Consider the following 24503-nt stretch of genomic DNA (forward strand, 5'->3'; position numbering starts at 1 on the left):
GGGCAACAGGGAGCGACTCAAGGCTTTGGAGCAGAGGAGTGATGCAATCAGACTTATGCATTAGGAAGATTACTTTGATGATATGAAGTAGATATAGTTTCACATAATGCAATTTTCTCACAAATAAAGTTAGAAGCACTGCTAATCTCTAGACTGGCATTATCAGAACAAAATTAAGGGAGGCAGAAAGAGCTCACACATTTCCAGACTTCACTAGGCCTAGCTTTGGCCAACGCTACTAGGTCCTTAACACGTTAAAAAAAAATGTGGCTTAGGAAAAAATTCCCCTCTTCAAACTCCAGGAGATCCAATCTTTCCAAGTATGGGTTTACCAAAACGGTAAGTCACTCACAACATCTGCAAGAGATTTATAATTAAGCAATAATTTTTTTTAAGAAAGAATTTGTATTAACCAAATTTATGACTATGAGAAACAAATGTAGCAAACAAACACAGAAAAATTGCATATTAGGATGCTAATTAGATGCATGTCTATTTATAAGCTGCCTTGATCAGGCTAAAGCATTTTCCGTTTCAGGTGTCAGTGTTACGCCCACAAATGTAAATAATTCCCTTGACTGGAAAACACCTGCTTGTCTCTGGAGATGGGGAGTGTGCTAAGGAAAGACTATTTCCAATCAATTGGAAGGAAGGAGATTATGTATCTCTTCAAGCAAGATTACTGACTTTTTTTTTTTGCCACTGAAGAAGGCTGAGCTTTACTGTGACTTGGCTATGTTTAGAAGGATGACTGGAAATGGGCGGCCCCTCCAGGGGACACAACTTGAAACAGGTCCCTACCTATCACAACTGAGATACCCAGATGGCATAACTGGGCTGACCTTTCTAAGGCTGCAGAAATGGGAATAATAAGCCTGCTCATTCTTGTGCATACAACAGTCAACTCTTCAAGAGTTATAAGTTGCTGAAGAGCTGCTAGTCCACACCAGGAACTCCCTTCCACAGATGAAATCACAGGACCAGATCACTCCACCCAATGCTTTTTCTGGTAGAACATAGAATAATCCTTTATTAAAGGCTTATTTGTGCTTCATAACTTTGTAACCTGAGGCTAGGCTCTCAAAAGTTAAGCCGCTAGCAAACTAGTTCTGGTATATGCTATCAAGATGAAAAGGTTTTGGGGACAGGCCTGGTGACAAAATGTTTATCTGTTACCAGAAGATGAGTTGAGCGAAGGCCCGAGAATCTCCTTTCTTATTTGGAAGAGGATGAGAAATTTCTTGGCAATAGCAGTTCCTGAAAGCCATTCACCAGGGCCTAGGGGGCTTAAAATCTGCATCAGTGACCAATCCCAATGAAAGTATAAGTCTCGTAAGCAGCAGAATATGGCACACATTTATGAAATATGGACCCCTTCACCAGGAAGGACAATACATTCCAGATTTAACTTTGGGTCCAAAATTATTGATCAGGTTTTTTTTGTCTTCAACACCTACCCCTCCAGACTAAGCCCTCCCTCATGATAAAGAACAACAATATCTGATACCATGACCACAAATGACAGTGTCTACAGTACTTCTCTGACCTGAGGGGAGAAATACATTCATTATCTGTTCTTTGGGACCTTCACTCATTTTTAAATTGTTCTGAGATCACCATCCTTTTACTGATCACTTCATGCTACTGTAGCCACTGTATACACTGTTCTCTTGGCTCTGCTTGTCATGTGTCCTGCATCATGTCATTCAAAGTTTCCCATGATTCTCTGAATGCCTCTGTCTCTAATACCACAATATTCCATTACATTAATTCATATAGCACACTACGTCTGAAGTTACATGAAAAAGTAAATACGAGTTTAAAGTTAAATTGTATACATTCAAATACGGGGAGATGATACATGTGTCCCTCCTGATCCTCATCATGTTCAGGGGTCACAGAGGGATTCTAATTAGACAGCACCTGGGAGTGATTTTGTTACGTCTTGATGATCTTAAGAAAAGAATTAAGAGGGGAAAAGGAATGCACTCAGTGGGGAGGGAAAGGAAGGTTAGGGAAAATTATCTCACATAATCAGAATACACAGGTAAACATCTGTACAAACACAAGGAAGAGGGGATGAGGAGGAACAGCTGATGCTTGGACCTCCCTCTCAACTGAACTGGTCAAAACAAAAAAGAATACACACACACATTTGCATACAGAAATCCATTTCATTCAATGGGGAAATAGGAAAAAAAGGGAGAAAGAAAGAAGGAAAGAGAGGATTAGAGTGGCATCACAAAACCAATGGGAACCACTTTGTTTTAAATTCTTTGGTAACACAGTGCTTATTACATGAAATATCTTAGGCAGCTAAGTGATACGGTAGATAGAGCCCCGGGCCTGAAATCAAGGAGTACTGAATTCAAATCTGGCCTCAGACACACCGGCTGTGTGACCTTGGCCAAGTCACTTAATCTCTATTTGTCTGAGTTTCCTCAGTGGTAAGATGAGGATACGAATAGCACCCAGCTCCTAGGGTTGTTGTAAGGATCAAATGAGAGAGCATGGTGCCTGGCACACAGTGGTCACTGTTATAAATATCATGAAAAGAACATTCTGGTATTTATTTGACCTATGTTCATGTCTTTGACTTCCTTGGGTTATATGCTTGGTTATATAATGATCATTTTTTAACTTGGGGCAGGTAGACTTGGCTAAGAATGGTTAATAATAACTCACATTTATATGATAATTTTATATTTTCCTTTCATTCCTAATTTTTTCCTTTTCATTATTATGAACTTTACTCATGTCAATGCATATGAACATTTTCTTATGCTAAGAAGAATGGAAAAAGTAATCAATTGTCACAATAAACTTAGACAACTCCCTAAATTTCTCTAAGTAAACTATCACATCATTTGTAAAAAGCAATAATTTTTTCTCTTTGCTTTTGCTGACTCCTACAATTTCTTTTGCTTATCTTATTGCTATAGCAATGGGCATTTCTAGAACCATATGACATAACAGCAGTAACAATGGATATCCTTGTTTTATCTTTAATCTTACTGGAAAGTCCTACAGCATTTCACCATCACTACTACTTCTAGCTCTTGGTTTTAAATAGATACTATTTACTATTTTAAGGAATAGTTCATTTGTGCCATATTTACATTTTTTTATGACACATAATGGTGTTGTATTTTGTCAAAAAGCTTTTCTATGTCTATTGTGATATAATTGTGATGTTTTTCTCCTTAGTATGGTCTGTTATTTTTATAGTTTCCTAACATTAAATAAAACCTGCATTCCTGGCCAAGTCACAGCGTATATTCTTTTTAAAAACATATTATTGTCATCCTTTGCTAATATTTTTGTATCAATATTCATTCCAGGAACTGGTGTACAGTTTTCTTTCTCTGGTTTCTGCAGTTATCTATGATGATTGCAGGGGGAAATTCTCTCTCAGTCACTGCCAGTAAGATTCTTGCCAAAGTCCTCTTTAAGAGGCTGATCCTTCACCTAGAAGATGGTTATCTACCTGCGAGCCAATGCGGCATCAGCAAGGGCTGAGGAATGGCCAATATGTTGTTTACTGCCCAACGACTCCAGGAGAAAGGCCAGGAGCAGAACGGAGGTCTGCACACACTTCTTGATCTGACCAAGGCCTTTGATGCTGTTACTTAGGAGAGTCTGTGGGAAGATCATGGCAAAATTAAGTTGCCTGGAAAAGCATCAGTATTATAGACCAGTTCCATGATGGCGTGCTTGCACAAGTTCTGAATAACGGACAATGTGCTTATGCTTTCCCAGACCTTTTCCCAGTGTTTTCCCTGGAGTGAAGCACGGCTGTGTGCTTGCTCCAATACTTCTTAGTATTCTATTTTCAGCAATGACGTCAGACACCTTCAACGAGGATGGACATGGAATTAAGGTCAGCTACCGCAATGACGGTAAATTATTTAACTTGAAAAGGCCACGAGCCAAGACTAAAGTGGAAGGAGAGTTGGTGCGTGACTTTTTGTTTGCAGATGAATGTGCATTCAATGCAATCTCTGAGGCTGAGATGCAACAGAGTATGGATTGATTCTCTTGCAACTTGTGCTAATTTTGGCCTGACAATCAACACCAAGGAAACAGGTTCTTCTCCAGCCAGCACTGCACCATCCATCCACACATGGAACCACCACTTACAGCACATGGAGAAATTCTGAACTCTGTGGATAAGTTAACTTACCTCGTCGGCATACTTTTTAGGGATATACACATAGATGATGAGGTTGACACACACATGGCCAGAGCTAGCTCAGTGTTTGGGAGGCTCCGAAGGAAAGTGTGAGAGAAAAGGTATCAGGCTACCTACCAAACTGAAGGTCTTACAGAGCTGTTATGCTGACCTCATTGTTGTGTGCCTGTGAAACCTGGACAGTATACCAATGCCATGCCAGGACACGGAATCAATTTTCATTTGAATTGTCTTAGGAAGATTCTGAAGATCACCTTTCTTGAGCTGAACTGCCAAGTTTTCAAACTCCACTGCAGATAGCACAACTCCAATGGGCTGCCAATGTTGTTCAAATGCCAAACTTATGTTTGCCTAAAAGACTATTTTATGGAGAACTCACATAAGGCAAGCACTCACAATGGAAGTAAGAAGAAGATTTACAAGGACATTCTCAAGATCTCTCTGAAGAACTTTGAAATTGAATGTGAGACACTGGAGACACTGGCACAGGATTACCAAGCATGGTGTGGCCATATCAAAGAAGCTGCTGACTCTATGAGCAAAGCAGAATTACAGTAGCTCAAAAGAAACATGAGATGTGCAAGTCTAGACATCCCCAATTCAAATGTTCATATGAACTATTTCTGCCCCATCTATGGTAGAGTGTTTCCAAGTTCATATTGGTCTGGTCAGCCACAATCAGACACACTGTTACCTTGACCCTGATATAGTGATGGCATTTTGGTCCTCTTTGAGCATGGAGGACCATAACCAGTTATCTCTACCCAGTTTAAGGATCAGGAATTTCTTTTTCTCACAGAAGGAGCTTGATAGATCTATTTACTCATATTTGCAAATAATTTATGTAATACTATAATTGATTAGTCTTTAAAGGTTTGATAGAATTCCCTTGTAAATCCATCTAGTCCTGGGTTGTCTTTTTCCCTTAGGAATTCCTTTATAGCTTGTTCAAATTCTTTTTTTTCTGGGACTGGATAATTTAAATTCTTATTTCTCATTCTGTTAATTTGGGAATTTTGTATTTTTAAAAAACATTTATGTATTTCATTCAAGTTATCCATTTTGTTGGCATATAACTGAGCAAAATAGTATAAAATAACTTCCCTTATTTCCTCTTCATTTGTTGTGAATGCTCCTTTTTCATTTTTCATAATGGCAATTTGTTTTTTTTCCTCTCTCTTTTAAATGATCAGATTAGCTATTTGTCTTTTACTAGCTTTTCCCTCTCTTTTTGGTCAATCTCACACTTCAAAAATTGTTTCTTTTTTGATTTTCAGAATTTAAATTTTTGTGTTTAGTTGAACTTTTTGATTTGTTGCTTTTCTAATTGTTTTAGAATGCATGCCCAATTCACTGATTTGTTTTTTTCTCTTTTGTTTATGAAAGTATTTAGAAATATAGTATTTTTCATAAGGGTTTTTTAAAGCTACATCTCAAAAGTTTTGGTTTTGTGTCTCAGTGTTGTTTTCTTTGGTGAAATTATTATTTCTAAGATTTGTTCTTTAAAATTATTTTATTTAGTCATATTTATATTTTAATCCTTTCTTCAAATGGCTTTTATTTGTAAGTTTTATTGCATCATAGTCTATAAATGATATGTTTAACAGTTACTTAAAAAAATTTATTTATTTTTTGCAAGGCAATTGGGGTTAAGTGACTTGCCCAGAGTCACACAGCTAATAAGTGTCAAATGTCCAGTCCAAGACTGGATTTGAACTCAGGTCCTCCTGATTCCAAGGCTAGTGCTCTATCCACTGTACCACCTAGCTGCCCCTTAATAGTTCTTTTCTGCATTTATTTATGACCCTGACACAAAGTCAACTTTTGTAAAAATTCCCTACATGGCTGAGAAATATACATATTCTTTTCTTTTCCCATTTGTTAATCAGTATAAATAATTTTTAACTTTAAAGAAAACCAGGTCCTTCAATTCTTTCTTATCTACCTTTTTTTTTTTTTAAGATTTGTCTAGGTCTGGAAGGGGTCATGTTGAGCTCCCCAACTATTACAGTTTTGTTGTCTATTTTTCCTTGTACTGTGATTAAATTTTCTTTGAGTACTTAGATGCCATGCCATTAGGTATATTATATGTAACTGATATTAGCTCATTATCTAAGGTACACTTCAGCATGATAACATTTCCTTGCTTTCATCTTTTAATTAACTATTTTTATTGTTGCCTTGCTTGAGATCATAACTGTCCTTGCTTTTTTTTTAATTCTCCTGAAGCATAATAAATCCTGTGTGAATCTTTGTTTCAAATGAGTTTCACATAAACAACATACTGTTGGATTCTACTTTAAAATCCAATCTGTTCAACTCCTCCACTTTATGGGTGAGTTTATCCCATTCACATTCACTATTATGACCATTAATTCTATATTTCACTCCATCACCCCCTCTTGTACTTTTCCCTCTCTTTCCCTCTTCCCTGCAATTTACAAAGAAGTGGAGAAAGAAAAAGAATCTGATTAATACTAGTTAACAACATTTTCAGTTTTACAAATTACCTTATTCACATAGCTTTATGAAGTGAGCAATGTATTACTTGCCCTCTTTGACAGATAGTGAGACTGAAGCTCAGAAGGGTTAAGTGAAGTCCCCATGGATCACAGAGCTAGTAAGGTCCACCGTCTCCAAACCGAGTGTTCTATCTCTATACCATGCCTGTCTCCTTTCCATTATACCATAGGTATCTTTTCTCTAAACGAAAAGATACTCTTATTTCCCATTCTCTTCCTCTATCTTTTTTCACCTTTCCCCATCAACCTCTTTCCAATCTTCTTCTCCTCTCCTGAAGGTATGTGCTGAAAATGAAGTACTAACAGGGGAACACTTCAGAGGTTGCCTCTCAAGCAGGTGGGAAGGCCCACGCCTCACTCCCAGCTGTGGGAGCTGGAGGTAGTGAAGGAAAGAAGGAAAAAAGTTAAGTGGATGCCTAAGCCTTGACACTTGAGACTAATTTTTGAAACCATTTTTCAAGCCTTGATGCACATGGCTGGAGCAGAGTTGAGTTGCAGAATTTTTGCATCACAGCTAACCTACTCCCAGGGTAATGTAGACATGTCCTGAAAAGAAGGAGCAGAATGCAGTTGTTCAAGAGCATTAGGAATAACATTTCAATGTGGCAAGCGCAGCTATTATTTAGCATTTTAATCTGCAGTGCACTCTGGCATCATTTCTATTATTTATTCCTTCCGACAATACTGTAAAAGAGATTTGTATAGGGGAGGGCAGTGAGGTCATGGCTTACTTTCTAAGTGTTGCACAGAAGTTGTTTCTACATTACCAGAGTGTTCCTACAAAACTACCTCTGTGCCTTGGTCAGTAGCAACTGATCTGCGTGTAATCTCCACTGTGTATAAAGAAACAATGAATGGGAAGGCAAAAGTGAAGCTATAACCATTCAGTACCAGACTATACTAAATCAGTCAAAAAAATTCAACAGCCAGGGGCAGCAACATAGAACTGCAGAGGATTGGAGGGGCACTTCTCACGGTCATTTTTCACATAATAATGGCTAGGGTTTACAGAGGGCTTTAAGGTCTGCAAAGTACTCTGCATATTATCTTGTTTCATCCTCAAACTAACCCTGTGAAGTAGGTGCTTGTCAGTATGCTCCCTTTACAAATGAGGAAACTGAGGCTGATGCAGATTAAGTGAATTATTCCGTCACACGGCTACTAAGTAGCTGAGGCCAGATTTGACCTCCGGTCTGTTTGTCTAAAGTCCAGTGCTCTGTCCCCTTTGCCACGGACTTTGCTTGTCACATGCAAATTAAAAAAATTAAAAACCTGTCTATATTTGTTGCTTTCATTTCCTCATCTTCACTCACTTCTCCACCCTTTGCAGTCTGGCTTCTGACCCTATCATTTGACTGAAACTTCTCTCTCTAAAGTTCCCTGAGATTTCTTCATGGCCAAGTAGATGGGTTTTTTCTCTCCTCATTCCTCTCAATGTCTCTATAGTTTCCAATACTGCTGACCATCTCCTCAGCTTGAATATTTTCTTCTCCCTGGATTTCTCATAACATGGCTTTCTCCCAGTTCTATTCCTATCAGTCTGACTATTCTTTCTCAGTTTGCTTGGCTAGATTTTCATATCTGTGCCAACCTCTAACTCTGGGTATATCCCACAACTCAATCCTGAATGGCACAATGGACCTGGGCCTGGAATCAGAAAGAACTGAATTCAAATTTGGCCTAACACGGTAGTGGTAAGTCACTTAACTACCATCTGCTTCAGTTTCCTCAACTGTATAATGGACGTAATAGTAGGACTTTACAGGTTTGTTCTGAGGATCAAATGACTTAATATTGGTAAAGCTTAGTATACTGCCTAACACATAGTAGGTACCTAAGAAGTTCTTCCTTCCCTCCTTCTCTACGTTCATTCCTCCTTTTTTTCTTCCTTCTTCTTCCCTCCCTCCCTCCTTCCTTCCTTTTCACGGCGTGTACTCATTATACCATTCTGCATTTCTTTAATGCTCTAACCTGTTAACTAATAATAATAATAATAATAATAATTATAATTATAATTATAATAACTAAATATGCCTGATCATTTCCAAAGATCACAAGGCCTTAAGTCCTCAAAATCAAATTAATTTCAATTCCATATATGTGTATATATAAAACATATATGTATATACACATAGACACATGCAATATACACATATATATGCATAAACATACATACACGTGCGCGCACACACACACACACACACACACAAAACACACACCTACAGAAGTTTAGAGATTGAGTATGGAGAGATTAATTTTCACATTTGCCCCAACAGTCTCTTAACATAGTCCCAAATATTCTATAGCTTCTTAGCATTCTCTTCTACATATATATTTTTTTTCCATTGGGAAGAGGCTTTGAGTTTGCCAGCTGCTTGGAATTCTGTTTAGGGAGTAAAGGAGAAAGATGATTTTTGTATGAGGAAGGAGGCTGGATAAAAAAGACAGTCTTGAAGGGACCCTTCCAACTCAAATAGTCTATGATTCTCTGTTCACCTGGGCTGTAACCCCTCAGTCAAGTGAATGAGGGTCTTCAGAATAAGTTTTCATCCCAGTTCATGAGAGCTACATTATAATCTCAGACAGATCTGCAAAGGACCCAAGAATGCAAGGAAAGAAAGGTTTAAAAATATGAAATTGTCCCAGGGTTTCTCTGTACAGCCCAAGTAGGAAGCTTCAAAGACATGAGTCATCATTTTGAAATGCACATCAAACAAGTTAAATAACTCTTACTTTCTTAACAACATATTAATCAAAGGGCATTGATTCCTGAATCAGATTCTACTACCAATGAGCCTCCTAACTTCTTAGCTCGGATGCATGCATTAAGTGAATTTTATTCTGACAGATACAATATAGCAATCAATAAAATCTTATTATATGGGGCTGAGATACAGGGATTTAGAGCAGGATTTATGCACTGCTTTCAAATCCAGTGCTATTTCATGTCTCTGCCTTAACCTGTAATTGAAAATAAATCTCCCCAAATACACCAGATTCTAATTTTCTGGATGTATGGGCAAATTTTAACGGCAGCTTGCGTTCCCTCAGGGAAACTGTGCTTGTGTGATCGTATTGTCGACTGCCAGTGCACTCCCTTGAGGTACTAGATTCCTTAGGACAAGGCTGCTATGCCCTATCCTGGGCTGTAAGATAAAAGCATACTCGGGAAAATAGCTGAGATTTCTGTTTCTATACATATTTTTAGAACAGAAGTGTCAAGCTAGAGGCCCAACCAGCAAAACTCCCAGCCCCAACCAGATTAAAATGTAATTGGGAAACATTTAACAAAACAAATAAAAGAACACTACAACACAGATAATGTTAATATGTGGTTTTTTAAGTGAATATGCAAGCCAGCTTCTATTTGAGTTTGATACAGGTTCATCTGCCTCTCACTAACTGGATAAATCATTTTACCCTGAGGCTCAGTTTTCTCATGACAAAATGAAGATGACATTAGCATCTACCTCACAAGGTTGTTGTGAAGATCAAAAGATCCTCACAAAAACCCTTTGCAAACCTTAAAAGGTGATATAAGTGGGAGCTATTGTCAGTAGAACCTGTCACAGTCAAGCCACTATTATGATCTCTGCCCTTCTCTTTTCCTATGCACCCCCTTTCCAGGTGATCCGACCCACCCACCCATCCTCCCCTTCCTCACAAGTAGACACATCCAGTGTTATCTCTGTCTCTCCCTCCCTTCGACCCACAAGGACAAACCTCAGCTCAGGTGAGAAAGTGATTAAATTCTAAAATGAGCAAACAAAAGAAAGATAGTATTATTACTTTCCCTATTTCAATGAAATAACAATTCCCTACTCTTTGGGAGCTGGAGATCCCAATAGAGGAACAATGAAGGCTATGTGAAAATGCATGAGAGAAGGGGGCAGGTTAACAAGACTGGTTAGCAGTGCTTATCAGATGGCCTTGACTTTACATTACAGTACACCCAGCCCCACCAAGAGGGGCAGGGGCAGGGAGCACAGAGGCCTGGGGAGCTCATGGAACTCAGGACACACAAAGAACGTCACCAAATTGGACGACTCTACAAGTCTTGCACTGGATACAGATGGGACAGGAGGGAAGGCAGAGACTATAGAACCATGTAAAGCATGCTTCCTGCCCTCAAGGACTTACACAGAGGGACCAATGAACAAAACACAGCACAAGGTTAAGTCCCCAAATCAGTAGTCCAGGCAAAAGGATTGGGGAAGACATCTGGGTGGGGAGTGGGGGACTGGATTGGTTGAGGAAAAGCCAAATGAAGTAAAATAGGAAACCATGGGTCTGCATCACCTACTGGGAAGGAAGCAATTGGAGATAAGAACAAGTCTGTCTTTGGCTGAGGTGGCTTGGCAATCATACGGGAGGTTTTTGATATCAGCTCTCCTCTTGTGCTGTCAGGCTTAGTTCATTTGCCAAGGGGTTGGCAAGGAAAATGCTAGCAATGAAGTCCTCTAAAGAGGAACTGTCAAATCTTACTCATCTGGCTCCCTTCCCTGGTCAATTGAAAGGTCATCTGGCCTTTCAACATGCCCCTTGGCCTTTCCCCTTTCTCTAAGTCAGGGGTTCTTAACATGACTTGCTTTTTAAAAATAATAATAGCTAACAAAAGCCAGTATTTATGTAACAATTTAAGGTTTACTAAGAATTTTACATCTATTACCCCATTTGACCCCCACACCACCTCTGGGAGGCAGGTGCTAGTATTACCCTACATATTTTACTTCATTCATTTAAAAATAAGATTCTGAGAAAAGGCCCACAGACTTCACCAGACTGACTGCCAGAGGGGTCCATGACACACACACACACACAAAGCTTAAGAATCTCTGCTCTAAATTATTTGGCTATTGCCTATTTTCTGTGTCCCATTTCATACTCCAGACCTACTGAGGCCTTTGAGAGGAAGGACCATATATGCATTCCTTGATAGGGCATGGGGCACAATGCACTTTTGGTAGTTAATGACGCTGTTAATCCAACATTTGGACACTGCTGACCACTGTCTCTTCTTCAATGCTCTCTTCTACCTAGGTTTCCAGGACATTACTCTCTCCTACCTCTCTGACTGCTCCTTCTCTGTCTCCTTTGCTGGCTCTCCCTCTAGATCACACCCTCTAACTGTAGGTGTCCTTCAGGGTTCTGTTTTGAGCCCCTCTTCTCTTCTCCCTCCATGTTACTTCACTTGGGGGTCTCATCAGATCCCATGAATTTAATTACCATTTCTGTACTGATGATTCTCAAATTTACTTATCCTGCCCCAATCTCTCTGCTGATCTCCAATCTTGCATCTCCAACTGCCTTTTAAATAGGTGGAACTTGATGTACAGTACATATTTTAAACTAAACATGTCCAAAACAGAACTCACTGTCTTTCGCTCTAAACTCCACCCTCTTCCTTTACCTTCCTTGTTACTGTAAAGAGCAACACCTTCTTCCAGTCCTCAGACTCAAAACTAGGAATCATCCTCAACTAGTCACTATCCTGCACTGCCCCTCCCCACCCTCATCCAATATGTTGCCAAGGCTTATTGATTTCATCTCAGCAATTTCTCTCACGTGTCCTCTTCTCTCCTCTGACGCCCATACTCCCTCCCCTCCTCTTCCCCCCCCCCCATGCAGGCTCTCATCACCTCATGCCTGGACTACAGCAACAGCTGCTGGTGACTCTGCCCACCTCAAGTCTCTCGCTGCTCCAGTACATCCTCCATTCAGCCACCAGTGATATTCCTGAGACACAGGTCCAATCTGCCACTGCTACCCCGACTAAATAGACTCCACCGACTCTGTATTGCCTCCAGTATCAAATACAAAGCATTTTGTATTTGAGGGACATTCCAAATCCCTTCCTAACCTAGCTCCCTCCTACCTTTCCACTCTTCTCATACCTTATTCCTCTCTACGTACCCTTCAATCACTGGCCTCCTGGCCATTCCCAAGCAAGATGCTCCATCTCTCTGCTCCAGATATTCTCTGGCTATTCCCCATGCCTGGAATGCCCTTCCTCTTCATCTATATTTACTGACTTTCCAGGCATCCTTAAGTCCCAACTAAAATCCTATCTTTTACAGGAAGCCTTTTCCATCCCTCTTAACTCATATCTTCCCTTTGTTATTTTCCACTTGATATGGTTTGCTTTGTATACATTCGTTTGCATGTTGTCTCCCCAATTAGATTGTAAGCTCCTTGAGAGCAGGGACTGTTTTTTTAACCTCTTTTTGTATCCCTAGCACTTAGCACAGTGCTTGGCACATAACAGTTTCTTTAAAAAATGCTCATTTATTATTATTATTATTATTATTATCATTATTATTATTATTATCAAAACTAGAATCTTTCAATGAAGCAATTCTCTGTTCAAGCAAACTGGGTAGCAGAAAGAATTTTCACAGTCAGATTCTTTCTTACTTTGGAACGCCTAGTAGAAAGTTGTATCCTTTGCAAATTACGTTTACTCTTTAAAAATACACTCATTGATCCCTTTTGTCTTTATGTAATTTCCCATCTTTCTCTAGCCTGAACCTCACCCTGTGACAAAGAAAAACAGTTCAGTAAAAATATCCAATACTGAAACCCAGTCTGACAATGAATGCAACAATATTCCTGTCCTAGTAGCTCCTCAACTCTGTACTATGAAAGACAAAGTCTATTTCAATATCTGTTCTCCTAAGGACTACACTGACTTTTCAATAATTCAGGGCTCATCTTCCTTTGGTGATTTTTTCTTCAACACCATTGAGGTCATTGTTCAGACTGTGCTCTTGTTTCTCCCTTCCCCACCCCCTTCATGAGTTCATATACATTTCCCCAAATTTCTCTAAATTCTTCTCATAGATAATCTCCTACTAAACAATAATGTTCCACTAAATTTATATATTACAGTTTTCCTCCCAAGCATAGCCTAATCAGTGGGCAGCTGTTTGATCCCAGTACTTTATCATACCACAATGTGTTGCCATAAAAAGGTAAATAAATATTTATTGATTGACTGATTGAGTCACTTACTGTGATCTTTGTTACTTGTCTTTGACTTTTAGTAGGTACGTATGTTTCCAGGTGAGATCTCTAGGTCAAAGGTTATGAATAAGTTTAGTCATTTTGGGGGGAGTATAACTCCAAAGTGAATGATTTAACCACTTCCTACTTGCACCAGTGATGCACAGTTATGCCTGTCTTCCCATAAGCCCTCCAACACTTTGCATGAATTCTTCAGGATCATGAGAAGATTGATGAATAACAACCACAGTTCCTATATCTAGAGAGCTGTACAAATCAATTTCCTCATAACAACCCTGCAAAGTAATAAGTACAAGTATGATTATATCCAATTTCTAGATGATAACACTGGAGCTCAGAGAGGAGAAATGAGTAACCCAAGGACACACAACTGTTAAATCTTTGAGTCAGGATTCAAACCTAGGTCTCTCCTGACTCCCCAGTCCAGCACTCTCCTGCTATTCTATGGCTGGGCAGTAGCAATAGCAGTGACAGATGTCCTTCATTCCGTCTGACCTGCTTAGGCCATTAAGTGGCACCAGTGCCTATGTATTTGCATGGCTAATCTGAAAAAAGACCAGTTGGACTTTTTAATACAGCATGAAGGTGCTTTGCCAAATGTAATAGAACACAGAGCCTTCCACCCATCTATTCTGTTTCCCAAGGCTAAAGGCAAAAGATTAACTAAGTCCCCTTGTCATTAAACAATGACTGTCTTGAATAGCACCCATCTGATGCTCTAAGGATAAAAACTTCCATTTCTTTACAAACTGCTTTCCTCCCTCCTACCCTGTGAGGTGGGTAGTAAAAGAATTATCACCCCTTTTCGGAGACAATGAAACTGAGGCTCAGGGTGATTACATGGCTTGCCTAGGATCACACAGCTGGCAAGTATCCAAGTCAGTCCAAGTCAAACACGTTTTCCGTTTTGCCATATTGCCTCTAAACTGTGCCCTGATGGAGATCTCTTGAAACCATCATTGTTCCTTCTTGCTCTTCCCTTGGATTTCTTTCTACATTGGTGGTTCAATGGACAGAGCACTGACTTGACTCTGGAGTCAGGAAGATCAGAGTTCAAACCCAGCCCCAGATACTCAGTAGCTGTATGACGCTGGGCAAGTCATTAATCTCTGTTTTCTTAGTTGCCTCATCCATGAAATGGAGATAATAATACCACCTACCTCCCAGGGTTATTGTAAGGCTAAGACAATAATTGTAAAGCACTTTGCAAATCTTAAAGAGCTATACAAATGGTAGCTGTTACAACATTCTCTACTGTATGTTTCAAGGGTGAAAAAAGAGGGGTTTATTGTTGAGACAAGTGAAAAAGAAGAGAGTGAAAAGATCAAGAAATGGCAAATTCAGGGGAACAAAAATACAACTGCACACTTGGAAACTGTCTGAGATTAGACTGTGCAGTCTACGGGTGTGTGTGGATTCTTGGCCCCCCATGCCTACCCCATTCCGTACATGTAGACCTTAGGAAAGTCCCAGCAGACACCACTCACCTACAGAAAATGTGAAGGCAGCTTATGAATTTGAACTGAATGGGGGTAGGAAATGCTGCCCCCAAAGCTGATATCTGGTTGGGATATATACAATACCAGACAACAGAACTGATGAAGAATTGATCAATAAGCATTTATTAAATGCTTACTCTATGCCAGGCTTTTATCTAACGAATGTTACCTGCCTTAATGCTCTGAGAATAACAATGGGCTTCTGATACTGCCCAAATAAGGGAGCCTGACATTGATGGTGGTGGAAGGGGCACCATCAGAAAGAAGCTGCAGTCATCTTTAATTCTGCGTTCTCACAAGTTGAGGCAAGATGTAGAGATTCTAAGTGAATTTCAAAAGAGACATGAAAGGCTTTGGGACTAAAGGGGTTTGAAATGAAGGATGTTATTGCTAAGTAGTCCTGAGTCTTCAGAGACCAAGGAATGAAGGATCTGTTTCAGATGCATTAATTTCCCATGCTCTTCCCTTGATGAGGGGAGGCTCCCAGGGAAGTGAATAGTAAGAATTATCCAGGTTTGTGTCTTGGAAAGCTCAAAGGAAAGTCCTTAGGAAACCCTCACTTATCTGCATGATGTTAGCAGAGATGAACCACAACCACTGAAGGCAAGAGAAGAGATTGAACGTAATGGGCTTTTCTTAAACAAAAGGGAGAAATGATTCCCTCTGCTGGAGCAAATGGAATTTTATCCACCCTACTTCCCCCCCCCCCCGCCAGATCTTTAGATAAGAAAGAAGCATCGTACAACCAGTTCTTAACTAGGCAGGGACCAGATTCTGCAGCTGGTCCAGGTCTACTGGCTCAGCTTCTCACTGTAAATTTGGGGTGATCAGGCTTGAGTGACAGTGTCACACATACTGATTGTGCGACCCTGGATAAGTCCTTTAACACCACAGCTCCTTGGGGAACTCTCCAAGGTTCTAAGTTGTAGAAAAAATATTGACCTGCAATAGCAAAAGTTCCTCCCTGGAGCTCCTTCTACCAGTGAAATCTGTTCTGTCCTTAACTCTCTCCCTGTGTGGCTCTCTAGTGCCTTCCCAGATAAAGCAGAGGCCAAGAGAAACTCTCCCCAAACTCTCCTCACTTCACTGAACTATTGGCTAGTGTCTCAGGGATGAAATTTTATGGGCAGGTCAAGACCACTGGCTAATAAGGAGGAATGGGGATTTTTAACATGTAGGCTTCCCATTACATAGGTGATTTCAATTCTCTATCTCTGCTGAATTTCTAAATTACAATTTACTGTCCAAAGGAATACTCCTTGCAATAAAAGGGCAAAATCCCCTAATTAATCTGAATAGCCATGAATAACTCCAGTGGACAAGGTATTAATGGACAGAATGGATGCCTGCCTCCACTAGCTAAAATCTGAGTGAGAGTCACAGCCATTCATCATCTGAGGGCTTCCACAAGGTTGCAGCTTAAAATTGAAAGCAAAATTTAGACCCCCACTTTCATCTGAACAAAGCTCTGACTCAAAGTAATTTCCACAGGACCAGCTGAGCTGCAGAATTTGAACAGTTAGGAAGACTAACCTTAGAGTGAAATGCAATTAGAGTTTGCATTTATTAAAATAAGTTGGAATGATGGGTGAGATTGTCGCTCCTCTTTCTCATTTTTTTTTGTGACTGCTCTCTTAAAATGATGAGGATGGCGCATTCAATGTGGGGAGGGCCCCTGGAACTTGCAGGGTTTTTCTTTCCACTTAGGATTTTATTGGCTGCCTTCCATTTCTTAGCCTCCTCCTCATTCACCCGGTCATTAACATCTTGATTTCTGGAGAACGGCCACTCTCCCAATCTCAGTGAAGGTCTAATTTGGGATGTAACAAGAGCAACACTCCTAAGGTTTTTCATTCAGGAATTACTTGTCAATCCTAAACCTCCTGGCCTCTGAATGGTTGTAAGTGATCCCAAGTATGCTAGAACGTGGTTATGGAGATAGAGTGACCACATCCAATGCCCGTTCCAAATTCATTCCTCTCTCATCCTTCCTCTGGCTGAGTGCTGGCTTCCACATGTTTCTGAAGGGTTCTCAACAAATGCTGTCAAGGGCCCACCACGATCACCCTGGTTGGGCTGGATGTCAGCGTGTAGCCACAGACTGACACAGATGAAGGTCTTGCTGTGATCGTGCTCAAATTGCCTCTCATCAGCAGTAGGGACACATTAAAACAGTTTGGCACCTGCAGAATTGGAAATAAAGCCACTTCTCTGATTCAAGAGCTGGCAGTGGGTGTGGGTGTGAGGGGAAGAGGGGGAGGGTGGTAGGCTTAAAAAAACCCCAACAAAACAAAACAGGGTGTTACAAAAATCACCACTCCTGTGCCAGGTCACAATTTGAACCTCTTCCTCAATGTTTTTGTCAGTTAACAATAGATCTTTTACCAGCAAGTTCTTGTTCCCAAAGGCCCCAAGTAGGGAGGATTTAGGATTGTGACAAGGAGTCAGGGGCGGGGTGGAGAAGAGCAGGATGCACATGACTTAGTCCCTTTAAAAATGATCACAGGGTTGGGGAAACCCTCATTGACTGAGGAGTAATGGCACCACGGAGCAAATATTCTAGTCAATGTCACCTAGCTTTCCCAACCCCCCGACCAAGGAAGATTACAAATCAGGCTTAGTCCCATGGGCTGGATCTGTAACCCTAAAGGCTCAACAAAGAATGATACTCATCTTTGAGAGTAAGAAAGAAAAGTAAAGGTCACAAGGATTTTTGTTCCATGGTACCTGCCTCAATCCTTCCCCCGAAGGTCTACTCTGAAGCTTGGAGGTGATTCTGAAGGCTACACCAGCACAGTATAAACCCAGCTGGAGAGCCTTACAGTCTAAGCTTAGCAATGGTGTGGGGCTGAGGTCTGAAGGCTAGTCCAGTGAAACTCAGAGAGAGCTCATCAGAGCTGGCCAACAGGTAACAAATATGTTTGGCCCCAGCCATTCATGAAGATTGTCCATTAAGCAGTGAAGGCTCTACACTCGAGGGAGTCCCCATGCTGATGAAAGCATGGCATTGCTGAAGTGAATGCCTTGCTAAGGGCCTTCCAAAAGACACACGCCCTAGGACAGCAAGGGCTGCCTCATGTATGGGACTGCTCCAAAGAAGCCTGATGCTGCAGCGTCTGTCATGGAGTCAGTAACCTCTGGGAAGCTACAACCAAAGAGACTGAGGGCCCCAACTGGATCATGAGGTTGTTTCTCCCTTTCACTCATGGAATCCACCCAGAGGCTCAGGAGAAGCAGGATAGAAAGATGTTAAAAAGTCCCTGTGTGGAAAGTTCAGTGAACAAAGACATCCTACAGCTGTCTCACGCATGTACGGGAGATTCAGAAATTCCAAAAGCCTTCATTTTGCTCTCATCGTGGTCTCCTATCTGTGTTGATGGGTTGATCAGCTGCTACTTCACCTTCTGGGCTTCCTGAAGACTATGGTGTTGCATTTGGGGCCAACTTCCTCCCTCAGGAATGTTGCATTAAATTAGAGGTTCCTAACCTGGGCTTCATGAACTTGTTTGTTTTTTTTTTTAATTTCCTCTACATTTTGATAACTGTATTTCAACAACATTAGTTTTCTTTGTAATCCCCTATATTTTATTTTGTGCATTTAAAAATGTTATTCTGAGAAGGCTTCACCAGATTTGTAAGAGTCCATGACACAAAAAAGGTTAGGATCTCCCAATTTTAGGCCATTCCTTTTTATTTCCTTCCCTTCCCTTCATTCCCCATGTCTATCTATCTCTTCCTTTCCCTACCCCTCATCCCATGCTTTTCCCTTTAGTAACTCCTGGTGACCTTTACTGAGATTTTCTGTGATAATTTCTTAGCATATACAACATAGTTTAGCTTTAGGGTTGGGGGGAGGGGGGAGAGCAGATTTTTCTGGCTGACTTACTGGACCCTGCCCCTCCCACAAAGTCTAGTAACTCTAGTCCCAGTAAATTACTTCCTCCCCCCCAACCTCTGGATGTCTGATAATCCCAACCCCTGAGCAGGATATCTGACTCGTTTGACCCCCACCAATTCAGGACGACTGGGGAGCCATGCTCTGAAGACACTGGCAGTCTCCTGGACAACCATGTCTATTCAATGCACTGATAATCCCCTGCTCTCTAAGAATACCGACCCACTGAGCATAAATGGGACCCCTTGGCTTTGTCGAGGGGGCTCTTTCGGTTCTCCCTTGGCATCTGGAATAGAACCCAGAGTCTGAAGAAAGAATCCTGGTTGTTAGTATTGAGTACCAAACAGCAGGAGGAAGAGGTTCATTGCTGAGGAAGGGATTGGTGCTACGTTGGAATCTGGGGACAAGGAAAGGGTTAAAGAAAGCTAAGTACAACTACTCCTCTTGGAATTTCTAAAAATACCTGACAGACAGAAGGGGCCAGGCATGAAAGGCAGGAAGCTAGCCAGTGGTTCTGTGACCCCTTTAGGAGATCACTCTTCCTACAGTTCTCTGGTTCCTTTCAGTATTTCTGAACTGCAAGTTTGATTTGGGCAGGGAAAGAGTTAAGTTTAATTTATACTGATTCCTATTTAATATCATTCTTTCCCCGTCGGAGCCGGCAGCTGTGAGCTGATTGTACTCTCTCATTATGCAGTCTGTATCGCTAATGGCCTGTGACAAAGGCATGCCATCTTCCAGGCCTTACCCCCGAGAGCCAATTAAACACACATACTCCCTTCCTGTTTGCAGCGCATTACAATGAAATTAAACTGAATTTCAAAATCATTTTCTCCTAAAGACATCTCTTTACAATAATTAATGCATGCTATTCCTTTTCAACTGAAATATTCATCAGGAGTGTTGACTAAAAAAAATTTTTTTTAAAGCTGACTGCCCCACATTTCCCATTGCTTACTGCCATCATCAACTCACTGAACCTCGCTGTTGGCAAAATTCACAGGGTTTCAGTTCCAGTGTTTTTAAAGGAAGAGAAAAAAAATATTTGCAGGTTTTTGTTGTTGTTGTTGTCGTTTTTTTAAATCTGAAGTTAAAAATAAGGAAGATGGCCACAAAGGGAGTCTCACTGGAAAGTCAAGTTTCCAAATCTGGGCTATTTGTGATGCTGCTGCAGTGATACATTAAGATGAAAATGGGAAGTAGTTTCAATGCTACGGTTCTTATATACGGAATTAAAATCATAATAAAAGTGGAGTTCTGTATCCACTAGATTAGCTTGCTTTAATGAGGTGGAATGAACAAAAGAAAAACAGGACATACAGTAGAATGCATGTCAATAAGCTAACAGTGTACCACCATGGACAGAGGCATCAGGGAATAAATTAATGCAAAGGTATTTATTTACCAGAAGCTTTCAAGTACCAAAGAACTTCTGGTAGTGGGGCGAATCTATTAGGAAGAGAGCTATCTGTGTTTTCATTTTGCCATATGTGACATTCTATTTTTTTAGGCACTTCAGAGAACAGTGTGTATGCATAGACATATATGTGTATATGTGTGTGTGTGTGTGTGTGTGTATTATATATGATATATAAATTTATAATATAAGTATCACACACACAAATATATGAAATACATTTTGGGGGTGGTAGGTGGAAAGGTCTTGAACCCACTTTCCCTGGGGGTTAGGGATAAACATCCATTCTCCAAACCCTGTGGAATTCTACAAATAATCCTCTTCCAGTTCAGTAAACCCTATCCCTCTCTGCTTCAAGCTGGTAAGAAATGGAGCCCAGACTCTCTTATAGGGAGGGCAGATATACTTCCCCCTCCTCACCTTCACCAGGTAGGCTAACCTAACTCTTTCTGACCACAACTGCTGAGCTGGAGAGGAGAGGAGGAGAGGAAAGAAGGGGATGGGAATCTGTGTGTGCCTGGGTGGGGTTTTGGTCGAGGGGGAGAGAAGACAATTAAGGACTTGTCCAAACCCCAATCCTGCCTCCTCTCAGGGGTACTTCATCACAGCAAGGCAGAATGGGACACATTCTCCCTGTTCTAGGGTGGGAGCTCTGAGATTCAAGAGGACCTCAGGAGTGGTGGGGATTCCCTGCTACCCAAGGGGAACCTGCTGGGCTCTCACTCCTGAGTTTCTGCTCCTGGCCCTGCATTCATTCATTGGCCCTTACCAAGAGCTCCACTAGTTCAGGAGGAAGGGTTTTGGCCACAGCAGCAATATAATCTGAATCCCTGAGAGACCTGAGCGCCAGGAACAATCTCTTCTAAGGAGGCCACAGGGACTATATTATTTACTATTAAAAACAACAGTCATAACCACTTCCCCCTTCTCTCATCCACATATGCACCTTTATCACAAGAAGATCCCAATCCCTCTCCAGCTTTGCAGTGAGGCCAGGCTGCTGGTCTGATGGCAGAACAAGGAGGTGGAAGGAGACCACGTCTGGGATAGGGAAGGCAGGAAAGGTAGGGTTTACTGCAGTGGGTGGCAGGGAATGATTTGCAGAGCCCTTTTCAAGCAGTGTGGTGGCTTTGTGAACAGCAACCAGGAAGGGGTTTACAGAACCCGTCTTGAGTCTAAAGTTTCTAAAAATGGACTCTTCTCTGGTGCAGAGAGAACACATAGTTTAAAAGTAAGGATCGCTCCTTTTCCTTGCAAACTTCTGGTATCCCTGTGAAGTGAATCCCAGGAGCACCCCTTCTCATCCCCTTGATGGGGATGGAATGGAGTTGGGGTCTGCCTTCCCATCAGGCGTGGTGGCAGGAGCAGGACAAGATCAGCTCTGGGGTGTGGGCCCATTAGAGCAGGGCTTCTTAAACTGTTTTTCTGCCATGGACCCTCTGGCAGTCCGGTGAAGCCTCCTCTCAAAACTACATTTGAAAATGCAGAAAATAAAATACATAGAACTACAGAGGAAATAAATCATATTGAAATAGTTATCAAAATATTTTTTAAAAAGTTTATAAACACCAGGTTACATCTCACGAACCTCCCCCCACCCCCCTGCCTCAGGCAAGAGTGGGATTGGGTTTTGTTCTCAATGCTGGCCCATCTTCCTATTTGTGGCCATTTCTTTGTACGAGTTTACTAGGTCAGTGGGATCAACAGTTGTCTCCAAAAGGACACTGACTTAGGACATCAAAGGCTCAATGTCAGGAAAAACACCCTAACAAATAGAATGTAAGTGGATTGGGACATAGTGCGTTCCCCCACATCAGAAGTCTGCACTGGATAACCACCCACCAGGCATGTTGTGAGTAGGGATTCCTTTTGGGGTTTAAGTTGCACTAACTGGCCATGGAGAGGGGATCCTTCCACAATGGGAATTCTGTGACCCGATTTGTCACATGAATGGTGGGTGCATTTCTCTGATTACGGCACTGGTGAGTTACGAAGAGGAAAAAAACTGGAGATCTCTTCTAATTTCTGACATCATCATTCTGTTCTCATCGACAAAGGACTAGGCCCTGATCAACTTCTTACAGAATGGGTGAGGGGATTGGAGAGAGGAATGAGGGGGTAGGAGAGAGGAGGTACCCCCAGAACACTCTGCTCTGGGAGCCAGCCTGGAAGCAGATGTTCCTCAAATGCTCAAGCTGAAAGGACCCACTGACATCGCAGGAATGAGACCTGCATGTAAATTCCAGAGGTGCCGTGACATCTTCAAATGAACAAAACAAGCAGCTTCTGAGATCCTGTGGAAATTAATCCTGGCTTCTCTTTGACTCTGGCTGACAAGTGTTGCATGACACACCTTCATCCTTCATTACTTTAAATAATGGATCAGGTTTGCCTCTGCTAGGCTACACAGAAGAGGTTTTAATGTATGGAAAAATGTTAAGTAAAATAATAATAATGCTGATGATAGCCAGCATTTATATGGTGCTTATTACATGTGTTATCTAACTTGATTTCCACAACCAGCCCGTGATGTAGGTCTTATTATTAACCCCATTTATAGATGAAGAAAGGTTAAATCACTTTCCCAGGATCACAAAGCTAATAAGTGACTGAGCCAGCATTTGAACTCAGGTTTTTACTAACTCCAGGGCAGTGAGGTGGCCCAGTGGATAGAACGCTGGGCCTGGAGTCAGACGAGATAGACTCATCTTTTAGACTCAAATCTGGCCTCAGACACTAGCTGGGTGACTCTATTTGCCTTAGTTTCCTCATCTGTAAAGTGAGACTGAAAGGAAAATGGCAGACCACTCCAGTATCATTGCCAAGAAAACTCCAAACAGGGTCATGGAGAGTCAGACATGACTGAACAACAACTTACTAAGTCCAAGTCCAGTACTCTATCCTCTGTGCTACCCAGATAAAAATTGTTTTAGATCCCAGTGAGCAGCAGGAAGGGGTCAGAGGGAATGAATAGGGCTCTTCATGGTGTGAGGCTTTTGATATTATGAAGAGATAGACCCAAGACTCATTCCACTGGAGTCATGGGGGTAGGGTGGGAGAGAAAGAGAAGACCAAGAAATGATCCATGACGACCGAGCTGATCTCACTGATTCAGCCTCTTCAATGAGCAATTAGAGCCTCGAGTCCAAAATGACCCACAAATGGAGACAACCAAAATTTCATGCAGATCTGCCTCACTTTAAAAAACAAAATTAAAAAAACAGCACCACCTGATGTAAAGAAAGACCGATTTACAAAACCAGTGAGTTGGGGACGGGTCAGGGTGATCGCTTGCATTTCAAGAGCATTCTTTGTAGTGCATCCAAAATGATCTAATTTCCACAGACCTTTTCAGAAAACACGTCTATCATGGAGAGCGAATCATGTTCCCGGGTACCTGGAGAACTGAAGCTCCTGGAGTAGTCTCCATTTTGAATCTGGCAGTCAGAGAGAACCCACAGACAGGATCCACATGAGTCAATCATAGCCAATTCCATTTTATCTTGCTCCATGGAATTAGGTCATCTCACCTCATCTGGTCATGACATTTTCCTACTACATACCTATGCTCTTCAAGGATGCTCTGAGAGGGAACCCAGGGCTGATCCCCAAGAAGGAATGCAAGACAGTATCTAGTGTCCTCCTTTTCTTCATCATCAAAATATATTAACACACATGCATACATACACAAGCATGTAATATATGTGTATACATGCACAATCACATTATGTATACACATAATGCACATGTGCATGCATAATCACATATCAACATGTGTATGCATACATACGCAACACATAAACACAAAAATATGCTAACATGTGTGTACATGTGCACATGTATGCACATACTTGTGTATGTATGCATACACGATTTAAGCTTGAAACTGCACCAATATTTTCTGGATACTCTGTGTGTATATGCAGATATACATGCACATATATACATATATGAA

The 24503-nt window shown here is 41.2% G+C and overlaps 1 protein-coding gene across 2 annotated transcripts in view; it reads right to left on the reverse strand.

Annotated features, from left to right (window-relative positions):
* Positions 1-24503, reverse strand: part of ACSF3 (acyl-CoA synthetase family member 3) — a 234265-nt gene that overhangs the window by 76876 nt on the left and 132886 nt on the right. The gene's annotated exons all lie outside the window — the stretch shown is intronic.

Source organism: Phascolarctos cinereus, unplaced genomic scaffold (genome assembly GCF_003287225.1).
Source record: "Phascolarctos cinereus isolate Bilbo 61053 unplaced genomic scaffold, phaCin_HiC Scaffold_2;HRSCAF=192, whole genome shotgun sequence".
In the NCBI taxonomy this organism is placed as follows: Eukaryota; Metazoa; Chordata; class Mammalia; order Diprotodontia; family Phascolarctidae; genus Phascolarctos; species Phascolarctos cinereus.